Raw genomic sequence first — 12,071 nt, forward strand, 5'->3', positions numbered from 1 at the left:
TCAAATGTAGCCAGTTTACAAACTGAAGATTATCTTGGGTGTGTGTCCAAAATATTCAGGAGGGAATATCGTTATATCTTAATGTTATAGTTAAAACATCGAGGACAATAATATCAACAGGTAAATATGCATAGATTTTTTCTACTTAACTCCATGTCTACCTATCTTAAGGCTATCTGTCTCCTCAAGGTACCTAGATGTAGAGTTAAGAGTAGCTCATTTTACTTCATTATATGCACTGACCTTTCAGAAGTTTAGTCCTTGATAGTTTGGCTTCTATACACACCCATTATTTTGGCCACTGTGCTGTTCCAAGCCCTGAGTAGGAAACATCTACTAGGTCTGGACACTGAGGGCCAGATTGTTTACGAGTGATGTGCACTCCTCACATGCCTACCTCTCCTTGTCATAGCCCTCCTAGATAGGGACTAGTAGCTATTTATTTACATAAGGCCCTCTTCTTATTGCTCCATTCCCTTCCTCAAGTTTGCCGTGTGTTTTTCCTTCTGAAGCCTAGGGTCACTGAAGCAAACCTTGCCCAGAGAGGGCAGGAGGGTGTTTCAGAACTCTGAGAAGAAATCAAGGAATTACCTGGAGGTGCCTCCTCCCATGTGTCAGTCCTTACGTTTGTGGAACGCCATTGCCTCTTCCCAGTCAGACGTTTATGCTGAAACACTGATTAATTTATTGCATGGAAATGAACCTATGCTGCAACTCCAAAGTACCTCAACTCTAAAGCTATTTGAAATTGCTTCTTTCAAGCGCAACCAATATTTATTGATAAAGGTTTGTAGTGAAGCCCTTTAGCCATTACACAAATGTCAAGAAATCAACCAAGGTCTAGGCATGATCTTCCAGGAGTAAAAGAGGGGAATCACTGTTCGCTATCTGAATCAACAGATGTATAGACTCCATGCATGTCCTAGGTGTGCCTTTACCATCCGGGATACTAGCATACGAGGGATGTTTAGATGAGGTTGAAACATGGATCAGGTTGCGATTACACCACTCGGATGTAGAGCATCAGGTGCTGCAAAGAACATAGGCCTGGGTGGAATTTGAATTATGTCAGAGTAATTTCAACACAGAGTTACTGATAATTATGAGATACTCCTGCTTGCGTAAGTTAGAGGAAAGATCTTGCAGCAAGAGCACATTTAGAGAGTGGGAGCAGCTGCTTCTGCTCGCTATTGCTGTTCTGCTGCATTTAAATTTATTTCTTAGTGTAAAAATGCATCCACTTGTCTATTTTGGATGCAAGAGGGCATTTTCGCACTAACAAAGCATGCTAGAATCCGTATTATTCTTATTTGCATAATTCGGCGCAATCTCACAGCATTCTTAGGTAATGCCACATGATTATTGTTAGAAAAGAGGGCTGGTTGCAGAGGCCCCCTAACTTTTTTGCCCTCCTTTTTCACTTTTTGCTGGTGTTTTTTCTGACCCTGATGGTGCCCTGGGTACTGCTAACCAGTCCCAGGTCCTGTGCTCTGTATAAAATGAATATGCAAATTAGGCTAATTATAATTGGTCAGGTCAAGCTACATGTAAGTCCCTAGTATATGGTAGGACACCAGGTGGTGAACCAGCACTGAGGTGCCCAGTGTCATTTTAAAGGCAGGCCTGCCTTGCTGGCTGCTTTTAAATTAAAGTTACATGCAAATTCGACTTTGGAATTAAAAGTAATTCCAAAGTCTTAAACTACCTTATTTTTACATATAAGTCACCTCTAAGGTGTGCCCTATGTGCCCCTAGGGCTGGGTGCCATGTAACTATAAGCAGGAACCTGGTGAGGTAAAATAGCCAAATTCCTTTCCCTCGTGGTAGTGAATGACCTCCATAGACTGACTTCTCTCCAACAACCTTTCCATTGGTTTCCCAATTGAACTCATATTGTTGAACAGGACTCCAGGAAGCATTTAATCCTGTTTCACTCTATTTACAACACTGGAGACCGCCCGAACAGAGACCGCGCATAAAATGCATGTTTTCATTTATGATGTCCCTGGTTCGATCGGTCTGTATTCAATTTGTTTTCCATTCATTCTTTTTTGTTACAAAATAATTACTCTCTAGTTTAACTCTAAAAAACAATCCGAATCAGTTTACCATATCAATGGAAGCAGTGTTCTTTCACAGCCTAGAAAGGTATTTATATTTTGTTCTCCAAAACACCCAAATACGTTCATCATTTTTTGGTGTATTTGTGGTGTAGTTTTTACATTCTGAATGTGACACTGGCAACTTATTTTTTACTTTCGGAAAAGCGTTGATTTTCTTTTCTTCGGAGGGCCTGGCCGTTCCTCCCAGCCTGCTCCCAGCCCTTGGCTTCAGCCTGCAGCGCTTCTCATCCTACACAGGTCGGCTAGTTTTCAATGTGTAGTCTTCATGTCCCTACTGAGACCACCACAAACAGCCCAGGAGCCCCAACTAAAAACCCTCCTTAGCTTCATTTTCACACACATCACCAGTCTTCTTGCTTATGGGGTACTTTTCCCTCATTATGTTGGTGGGTCGATCATGGACGTCATTCAGGGGTCTCAGCTGCGACCCCCAGCTTGCCTCTTGACCTCTGGCCTGAGAGGTAGCAAATTCAGTGCCAGGAACACAGCGGCAGCTCTTCCTTATGAACGTCGGTTGGGGTCCACTTCCAGGTTTTCTGTCAATTTTGTTAATTACACAAAGAGTGAATAATATTATTCAGCATTAATTTAATGAAAATGGAGTAGAGTCGGCTGCAATATGACACTATCAGGCGGGTAGGCAAAATGCTTTCAAGGGCCCGAGGTGTGCTTTCTTGCAGGTGGGAGTGTGTTTCTATGAGGGAAAGTGGGTGTATATGTGCATGTGTCTATGAGTCACAGTAAAGGTCAAAGGGCGTGTGATGTCGTTCCCACTATCTCCAGCATTTTGGTGAATTGAACCCACGGGTTCGATTCCCAGCTGAGGCTCAAATTTTTTATTTTCTTTTAAATCCATGATGCTTAAATTAACAACCATTTGCAATGCAACGGGTCTCGCATTTGATCGAGTTAGAGCTATTAGCATTGTAAACTCCTAACCGGACGTATCTTGCCACACAAATTAAAATAAATAAATGCAGCACGATCGTGCTGAAATTTAAAACAGAAAAACAGAGCTCGATTGTGCTATGTAAACCCCAGTGCGATCATGCTGCATGGAAAATAAAAGGATAAAGTAGTTCGGAAACCATGCTGAAAACATAGAGCATCGTATGCTTTCAGTAGTTTACCGGTGCTTTGTAGGTGGGCTAAACACCAGAAAAGGCATGACAGATGCATGCCTTTCACAAACGAAAGCAAACGGATTTTAAAAGGTAAGCCCACGAACCAATTAAAATGACAGACGTGACATGGGAGTGGTCAGAAGCTCAAAGAGAGATTACTGCAGGGGGCAGAGTGCTTTGCGCTCGCCCCTAAAAATGGAGCAACGATCACTGCAACACATAGGGGGTCATTCTGACCTCGGCGGTAAAAGGCAGTTACCGCCGGTCAGAAGACCGCCATAACACCGCCGCGGCCGCGGTAAACCGCCACGGTCATTCTGACCCACAACTGCCAACCCGCCAAAAATCCGACCTCCACTGCAGTCCGCCACATCAGCGGTCAGCGATAAACTGCAGATGACCAAACCTCCACCGTCACGCCAACAGAAATACGCCCATGCCATTCCGACCCACGAATCCACGCGGCGGCCATTCAAACGCGGTATTCCATTGGCGGTACACACCGCTGCGGTCAGGATACACACCCAGCACCAAAACACAGCCACATTGGACAAATCAAAATACACACACCAGATACACATACATGCACCACTCCCACACAATCAATCAACTATAAAACACACACCCACATCACCCACAAACCCCCACTACTAGTAATTAAGAGACAAGGCGCAATACACAGAGAGAGAGCACAGGGAACGCAAACCACAACACACACAGGAACCCAACATCAACACCCACACCACATCTACGCACAAAGCACCACACACCACCACACTCATCACCACATACACCACCCCACACCTCATCCACACCACCCCATGGCACCCCAAAGGCACCCCCAGTTTTCGGACCAAGAACTCAGGGTCATGGTGGAGGAAATAATAAGGGTAGAGCCCCAGCTCTTCGGCACACAGGTGCAGCACACCACAATAGCCAGGAAGGCGGAGCTATGGCAAAGGATCGTCGACAGGGTCAATGCTGTGGGACAGCATCCCAGAAATCAGGAGGACATCCGCAAGCGCTGGAACGACCTACGGGGGAAGGTGCGGTTGATGGTGTCAAGGCACAACATCGCTGTGCAGAAGACTGGCGGCGGACCCCCACCCACCCCACCCGAATTCACAGCATGGGAGCAAGAGGTCTTGAACATCCTGCATCCTGAGGGCCTCGCTGAAGTAGGCGGAGGAATGGACTCTGGTAAGTCTAATCTCAACTACTTCATCCCCCCCAACCACCAGCATGCCAACCCACACCCCCACCCTCACCCCCAACCCCCATCACACATCCTCCCTGCTAATGTCTCACCAGCACAACCCACCCAACCCAACCCCTGAATGCCAACACAAACCATGGACACCCATCACCTAAGCATGACCACTGCACATACCAACCCCCCCCCACAAACCACCCTCACAACTCCTCCCACAAGGGAATGGCAGCACTGGGGGACAAGGGCACACACAAATCGCACACCATGGCACACACAGAACCAATAACCATACTCTTTTACCCCTGCAGGACCGGAACGCCAACACACCGGTCAGGAGGGTCCAGAAATGTCCATCCCACCCCCAGAACAGGTCCCCAGTGATGACAGCAGCTCTGTCGACCTGGAACCTGATGACCAGCCCGGACCATCGGGGACCTCTGGACAGTCGGTTCCCCTCAGGCAGCCACAGGCCACAGCAGACCTACCCCCCTCTGGAAACACCAGCACAGCACCCACCCAGCGGGCCCATGTCTCTGTCTCCAGGACAGGTCAAGCAGCGGTGTGTCTACCACTACAGGGCACCCAGGGTAACCCACCACCCCAACAACAACAGGGACCTGGGGGCAGTGGTAGTGGGCACACCGTCCAGGGAACAGAGGCCCAGGAACAAAGGGGAAATGGGAGGGCTGCTGTGCGACAGAGGGAGGACAGGCCTAGGGAACCCTCTGTCCAAGAGGCCCTCACCACCATCATGGGAGCGTATCACCACTCCCAAGAGACAATGGTGACGGTCCTGGCCAGGTTCCAGGAGATCCAGGCCATGCAGGAGGAACAGTACATGGGGTTCCGGGAAGAACTGCGCACAATCAGTTCCGCAATGGGTACAATTGTGGTGGCACTCAACCAGATTGTTACCACATTGCGGGACCATGTGGCCCCCCAAAGGGCCCCTGCCACTAGCATGGACGAAGAACAGCCCACCACCTCCGCCGGCGCTAGTGGTTAGGAGGCCCCGACACAACAGCAACGGGCCACCCGGACCCCACCCCCTGCAGAACAAAAACCACCCGCAAGAAAGGCCTGAGATCCAGGAAGAAGACAGAGTATGATGTCAAGACCCCCGCCAGGAAAGGATCCCCCCGGATGTCATCCCACTGTCCCACTTGTTCACCCTGTCCAACCTAGAACTGCCCCTGCTCCACCTTCCACAGGCATATGGACAATGCACCTGTGCAAACGAGAGTCTGGACTCTGCCAAGGACATGCCTCCACCATCACCCATCACCCTTTTTGAACTATTCACCCATTTCTTCATTTCAATAAACACAATTATTGCACCAAAACCATCTGGAGTCTGTAATTTATTTTCTTTAAACCAAATGTATTAGACATAACCAACCAAAAATGTCCAGTTACATTGTGATGACAACATACCAGTGTCACACAGCGGTAGTCCATGGGGAAATAAACCGGAGGGCACTCCGTGGGAACCAGATCACCGAAATAGGAAGTGAAATCCACAACTAAGTTACCATACATTGGGGGGAAAGGTCAGACAGTAGAGAGCCAGTACTGTTACAGATAGTTTTAAATGCTGGAGTAAATTCTTACCTGTGTGTCACTGGAAATACTGCAGTATCACTCTGTCCCTGTTGTCTGTGTCGTCCTCTTCGTCTTCCTCCTCTTCACTCTCCGCAGGCTCCACAGCGGCCACAACACCACCATCTGGACCATCCTCCTGCAGGAAAGGCACCTGGCATCGCAAAGCCAGGTTGTGAAGCATTCAGCAGGCCACAATGATATGACACACCTTCCTTGGTGAGTACATTAGGGATCCCCCTGTCATATGCAGGCACTGTAGGAGGCTGGACTGGCTTGTAGTGAGTACCAAGGGGTACTTGCACCTTGCACCAGGCCCAGTTATCCCTTATTAGTGTATAGGGTGTCTAGCAGCTTAGGCTGATAGATAATGGTAGCTTAGCAGAGCAGCTTAGGCTGAACTAGGAGACGTGTGAAGCTACTACAGTACCACTTAGTGTCATATGCACAATATCATAAGAAAACACAATACACAGTTATACTAAAAATAAAGGTACTTTATTTTTATGACAATATGCCAAAGTATCTTAGAGTGTACCCTCAGTGAGAGGATAGGAAATATACACAAGATATATATACACAATAGCAAAAATATGCAGTATAGTCTTAGAAAACAGTGCAAACAATGTATAGTTACAATAGGATGCAATGGGGAAACATAGGGATAGGGGCAACACAAACCATATACTCCAGAAGTGGAATGCGAACCACGAATGGACCCCAAACCTATGTGACCTTGTAGAGGGTCGCTGGGACTATTAGAAAATAGTGAGAGTTAGCAAAATAACCCTCCCCAAGACCCTAAAAAGTGAGTGCAAAGTGCACTAAAGTTCCCCTAAGGACAAAATAGTCGTGTTAGAGGGAAAATGCAAGGAAAACACAAATCAGCAATGCAACAACGATGGATTCCTGACTGAGGGTACCTGTGGAACAAGGGGACCAAGTCCAAAAGTCACAAGCAACTCGGAGATGGGCAGATGCCCAAGAAATGCCAGCGGTTGGTGCAAAGAAGCTCTTACTAGGCTGAAAAACTGTGAATACTGCAGGAACGACAAGGGCTAGAGACTGCCCCTTTGGAGGATGGATCCCGCACGCCTTGGAGAGTCGTGCAGAAGTGTTTTCCCGCTGGATGGACGCCAACAAGCCTTGCTACACGCAAATCGTGCGTTTGGCGTTTTTGGACGCTGCTGGGGCCCAGGAGGGACCAGGAGGTCGCAAATTGGACTTGCAGAGAGAGGGGACGTCGAGCAAGAAAAAGAGCCCTCACTGAAGCAGGTAGCACCCGGAGAAGTGCCAGAAACAGGCACTACGAGGATGCGTGAAACGGTGCTCGCCGAAGTTGCACAAAGGAGTCCCACGTCGCCGGAGACCAACTTAGAAAGTCGTGCAATGCAGGTTAGAGTGCCGTGGACCCAGGCTTGGCTGTGCACGAAGGATTTCCGCCGGAAGTGCACAGGGGCCGGAGTAGCTTGCAAAGTCGCGGTTCCCAGCAATGCAGCCCAGCGAGGTGAGGCAAGGACTTACCTCCACCAAACTTGGGCTGAAGAGTCACTGGACTGTGGGGGTCACTTGGACGGTGTCGCTGGATTCGAGGGACCTCGCTCGTCGTGCTGAGAGGAGACCCAAGGGACTGGTAATGCAGCTTTTTGGTGCCTGCGGTTGCAGGGGGAAGATTCCGTCGACCCACGGGAGATTTCTTCGGAGCTTCTGGTGCAGAGAGGAGGCAGACTACCCCCACAGCATGCACAAGCAGGAAAACAGTCGAGAAGGCGGCAGGATCAGCGTTACAGAGTTGCAGTAGTCGTCTTTGCTACTATGTTGCAGGTTTGCAGGCTTCCAGCGCGGTCAGCGGTCGATTCCTTATCAGAAGGTGAAGAGGGAGATGCAGAGGAACTCGGCTGAGCTCATGCATTCGTTATCTAAAGTTTCCCCAGAGACAGAGACCCTAAATAGCCAGAAAAGAGGGTTTGGCTACCTAGGAGAGAGGAAAGGCTACTAACACCTGAAGGAGCCTATCAGCAGGAGTCTCTGACGTCACCTGGTGGCACTGGCCACTCAGAGCAGTCCAGTGTGCCAGCAGCACCTCTGTTTCCAAGATGGCAGAGGTCTGGAGCACACTGGAGGAGCTCTGGACACCTCCCAGGGGAGGTGCAGGTCAGGGGAGTGGTCACTCCCCTTTCCTTTGTCCAGTTTCGCGCCAGAGCAGGGGCTAAGGGGTCCCTGAACCGGTGTAGACTGGCTTATGCAGAATTGGGCACATCTGTGCCCAACAAAGCATTTCCAGAGGCTGGGGGAGGCTACTCCTCCCCTGCCTTCACACCATTTTTCAAAGGGAGAGGGTGTCACACCCTCTCTCAGAGGAAGTTCTTTGTTCTGCCATCCTGGGCCAGGCCTGGCTGGACCCCAGGAGGGCAGCTGCCTGTCTGAGGGGTTGGCAGCAGCAGCAGCTGCAGTGAAACCCCAGGAAGGGCAGTCTGGCAGTACCAGGGTCTGTGCTACAGACCACTGGGATCATGGAATTGTACCAACAATGCCAGGATGGCATAGAGGGGGTAATTCCATGATCATAGACATGTTACATGGCCATATTCGGAGTTACCATTGTGAAGCTACATATAGGTAGTGACCTATATGTAGTGCACGCGTGGAATGGTGTCCCCGCACTCACAAAGTTCAGGGAATTGGCTCTGAACAATGTGGGGGCACCTTGGCTAGTGCCAGGGTGCCCTCACACTAAGTAACTTTGCACCTAACCTTTACCAGGTAAAGGTTAGACATATAGGTGACTTATAAGTTACTTAAGTGCAGTGTAAAATGGCTGTTAAATAACGTGGACGTTATTTCACTCAGGCTGCAGTGGCAGGCCTGTGTAAGAATTGTCAGAGCTCCCTATGGGTGGCAAAAGAAATGCTGCAGCCCATAGGGATCTCCTGGAACCCCAATACCCTGGGTACCTCAGTACCATATACTAGGGAATTATAAGGGTGTTCCAGTAAGCCAATGTAAATTGGTGAAATTGGTCACTAGCCTGTTAGTGACAATTTGGAAGTAATGAGAGAGCATAACCACTGAGGTTCTGGTTAGCAGAGCCTCAGTGAGACAGTTAGGCACCACACAGGGAACATATACATGCACACCTATGAGCACTGGGGCCCTGTGTGACAGGGTCCCAGTGACACATACATATAGGCCACAAACCTATGAGCACTGGGGTCCTGACTAGCAGGATCCCAGTGACACATAACAACCATACTGAAAACATGGTGTTTTCACTATGAGCACTGAGGCCTGGCTATCAGGATCCCAGTGAGACAGTGAAAACAGTGACAAACACCCTGACATACACTCACAAACAGGCCAAAAGTGGGGGTAACAAGGCTAGAAAGAGGCTACCTTCTCACACAACCCCCCCAAACGAAGGACAATAAGGCTAACCTTGGCCAGTTGAGACTTTATTGTCTAAGTGGTGATAAGTAGAGAGTAGCTCTGCAATAGATTGGTTACTCCCTTTATCATCCACTATATGGTTACTTCCCTGTGGGGATGTAAACCACCCTGTTTGAAGTTTTTTAGCTAAGCAACAATGTGAAGATGTATTTTCAGAGTTTCTATCAGTAAGTTTTAGTTTAGAGCAGTGGGAATTGTCCACTGAACCTATTTGTAGTGATGGAAATGCCAGACAGGGATGCTGTCTCAGAAAAGCCATAGCTGGGCAAAAACTTTGTCCATCTGGCTGGAAGAGAGAACAGGGATGCTGTTTCTCTTGAATTGGAGCAGGGCAGGGATGCTGTCCTATGAGCTCCACACTAGGGCAGGGATGCTGTCCTAAGTGTTGTGAGGTAGTGCAGGGTTTCTGCACTAAAGTTTCTCTGGGAGGGTTGGAGGGATGCTCCATGTTAACTAAAATGGTGCTGTTTTTCTCACCAATGTTAGTTATCCCACAGAGAGGTACTTCCACCTCAGGGAGTTCAGCTTTGGCAGCTGATGATTCCCTTGGAACAGGTGCCACCCCAGGAGAGGTGTCTCCCACCACAGGAATAGTATCCTGAATGGTAGGGTGGTTAGGGGATACTGTGATACCCTTTTTACCTGTTGATGGAGAGGGATCCTGAGTTTTCAGGCCTTCTCTCCTTTGCTTTTTCATTTCAGTAGAAATGAGAGGGAACAATTCCTCAGGGATGCCCAGCATGGCTGCATGGGCATAAAACTCTACATCAGCCCAACCTGAGGCCTCTAGGTCATTACCTAAGAGACAGTCTACAGGCAAGCTAGGTGATACTACCACCTGCTTAGGGCCAGTAACTCCACCCCAACTAAACTGAATTATAGCTAAGGGAAGAAACTTAGTGGAGTTATGGACATCAATAATCTTATACTGTTGTCCAATGATGTGTTGTTCAGGAGGCACTAGGTTTTCAGTCACCAAAGTGAAACTGGCACCTGTGTCCCTGTAGGCCAAGGCCTCAACACCATTTCTTGAAACTGTCTGCCTGTACTTATCCATTGTAAGGGGACAAGCAGCCAGTGTGGCAAGGCCAATGCCACTAGGTGTGACAGAAACTGTCTTGGGACTGATGACATCAGTTTCCACTATGGACCCATAAGTGAACCCAACTACACCCTTTGCTTGACTGTTGCCAGCAGTCCCACCACTAGTACCACTACTGCTAGGGGCACTAGAGATTGATGTATTAGTGGTGGTAGGCTCAGGGGGTTTACCTGGACAGGACTTATCCCCTGGCCTATGGCCTCTGTTTTTACACACAAAGCACCAAGGCTTTTTAATGTGTGCAGGTTGGGAAGAAGAGGAAGAATTTGTTTTATCCCCACCCTCTGAAGAGTGTTTAAGATTTGAAGTGGGATCTTTGGTTTTACCCTTATCCCCATGCTTATCTTGAGATTTTTCACCATCTTTCTTCTTATTGCCATCTTTGTCACCCCCTGTATGAACTTTTCTGTTCACCCTTGTTCTGACCCATTTGTCTGCCTTCTTTCCCAATTCTTGGGGAGAGGTCAGATCAGAGTCTACCAGGTACTGGTGCAACAAATCAGACACACAATTATTAAGTATATGCTCTCTCAGGATTGTGTTATACAGGCTTTCATAATCAGTAACTTTACTGCCATGTAACCACCCCTCCAAGGCCTTCACTTCCTGGTCAATGAAATCAACCCAGTCTTGTGAAGACTCCTTTTTGGTATCTCTGAACTTTATCCTGTACTGTTCAGTGGTTAAGCCATAACCATCCAGGAGTGCATTCTTAAGAACTTGGAAATTGTTAGCATCATTTTCTTTTACAGTAAGGAGCCTATCCCTACCTTTTCCAGTAAATGATAGCCATAGGATAGCAGCCCACTGCCTTTGAGGGACATCCTGTACAGCACAGGCCCTCTCAAGTGCAGCAAACCACTTGTTAATGTCATCCCCCTCCTTGTAAGGGGGAACTATCTTGTGCAGATTCCTGGAATCATGCTCTTTTGCAGGATGACTATGGGGAATACTGCTGCTGCCACCATGGGTATCTAAACCCAACTTCTGTCTTTCCTTCTCTAATTCTAAAGACTGTCTATCCAAATCCAGCTGTTGCTTCTTGAGCTTCAGTCTGGTTTGTTCCACTCTCAATCTATTGAGCTCCCTTTCTAACAATCTGTCATCAGGGTGGGTGGGAGGGACATTTCTAGATACAGAGGTATGATGGGAATGAACAGAAGGAGACCTGTCCCTTACAGAGGGCACCCTAACAGCTTGGCTACCAGTATAATGTGAGAGCACACCATTAGTATGGTGTGATTCAACCTCTGTACCAACTATGCTAGACTGTCTAGTAATGGGCAGGCTGAGAAGTTTCTTTCCTGAACCTTTTCCTGGGGGAGTCCCTGGATCAGATTGAGAACCATTAGCTACTTTTTCTACAGATTGGGCACTTATGGCCTTATCCTGTACTCTAAGCATATTAATTAACAGTTCTAAGGAAGGATTCTTCCCTACACTCAAACCTCTCTCTATGCAGA

The 12,071-nt window shown here is 48.2% G+C and overlaps 1 protein-coding gene across 1 annotated transcript in view; it reads right to left on the reverse strand.

Moving 5' to 3' along the window:
• The window catches only part of LOC138249310 (vomeronasal type-2 receptor 26-like), a 179,521-nt gene that overhangs the window by 151,080 nt on the left and 16,370 nt on the right, over positions 1-12,071 (reverse strand). The window lies entirely within an intron of this gene.

Source organism: Pleurodeles waltl, chromosome 8 (assembly GCF_031143425.1).
Source record: "Pleurodeles waltl isolate 20211129_DDA chromosome 8, aPleWal1.hap1.20221129, whole genome shotgun sequence".
Taxonomy (NCBI): Eukaryota; Metazoa; Chordata; class Amphibia; order Caudata; family Salamandridae; genus Pleurodeles; species Pleurodeles waltl.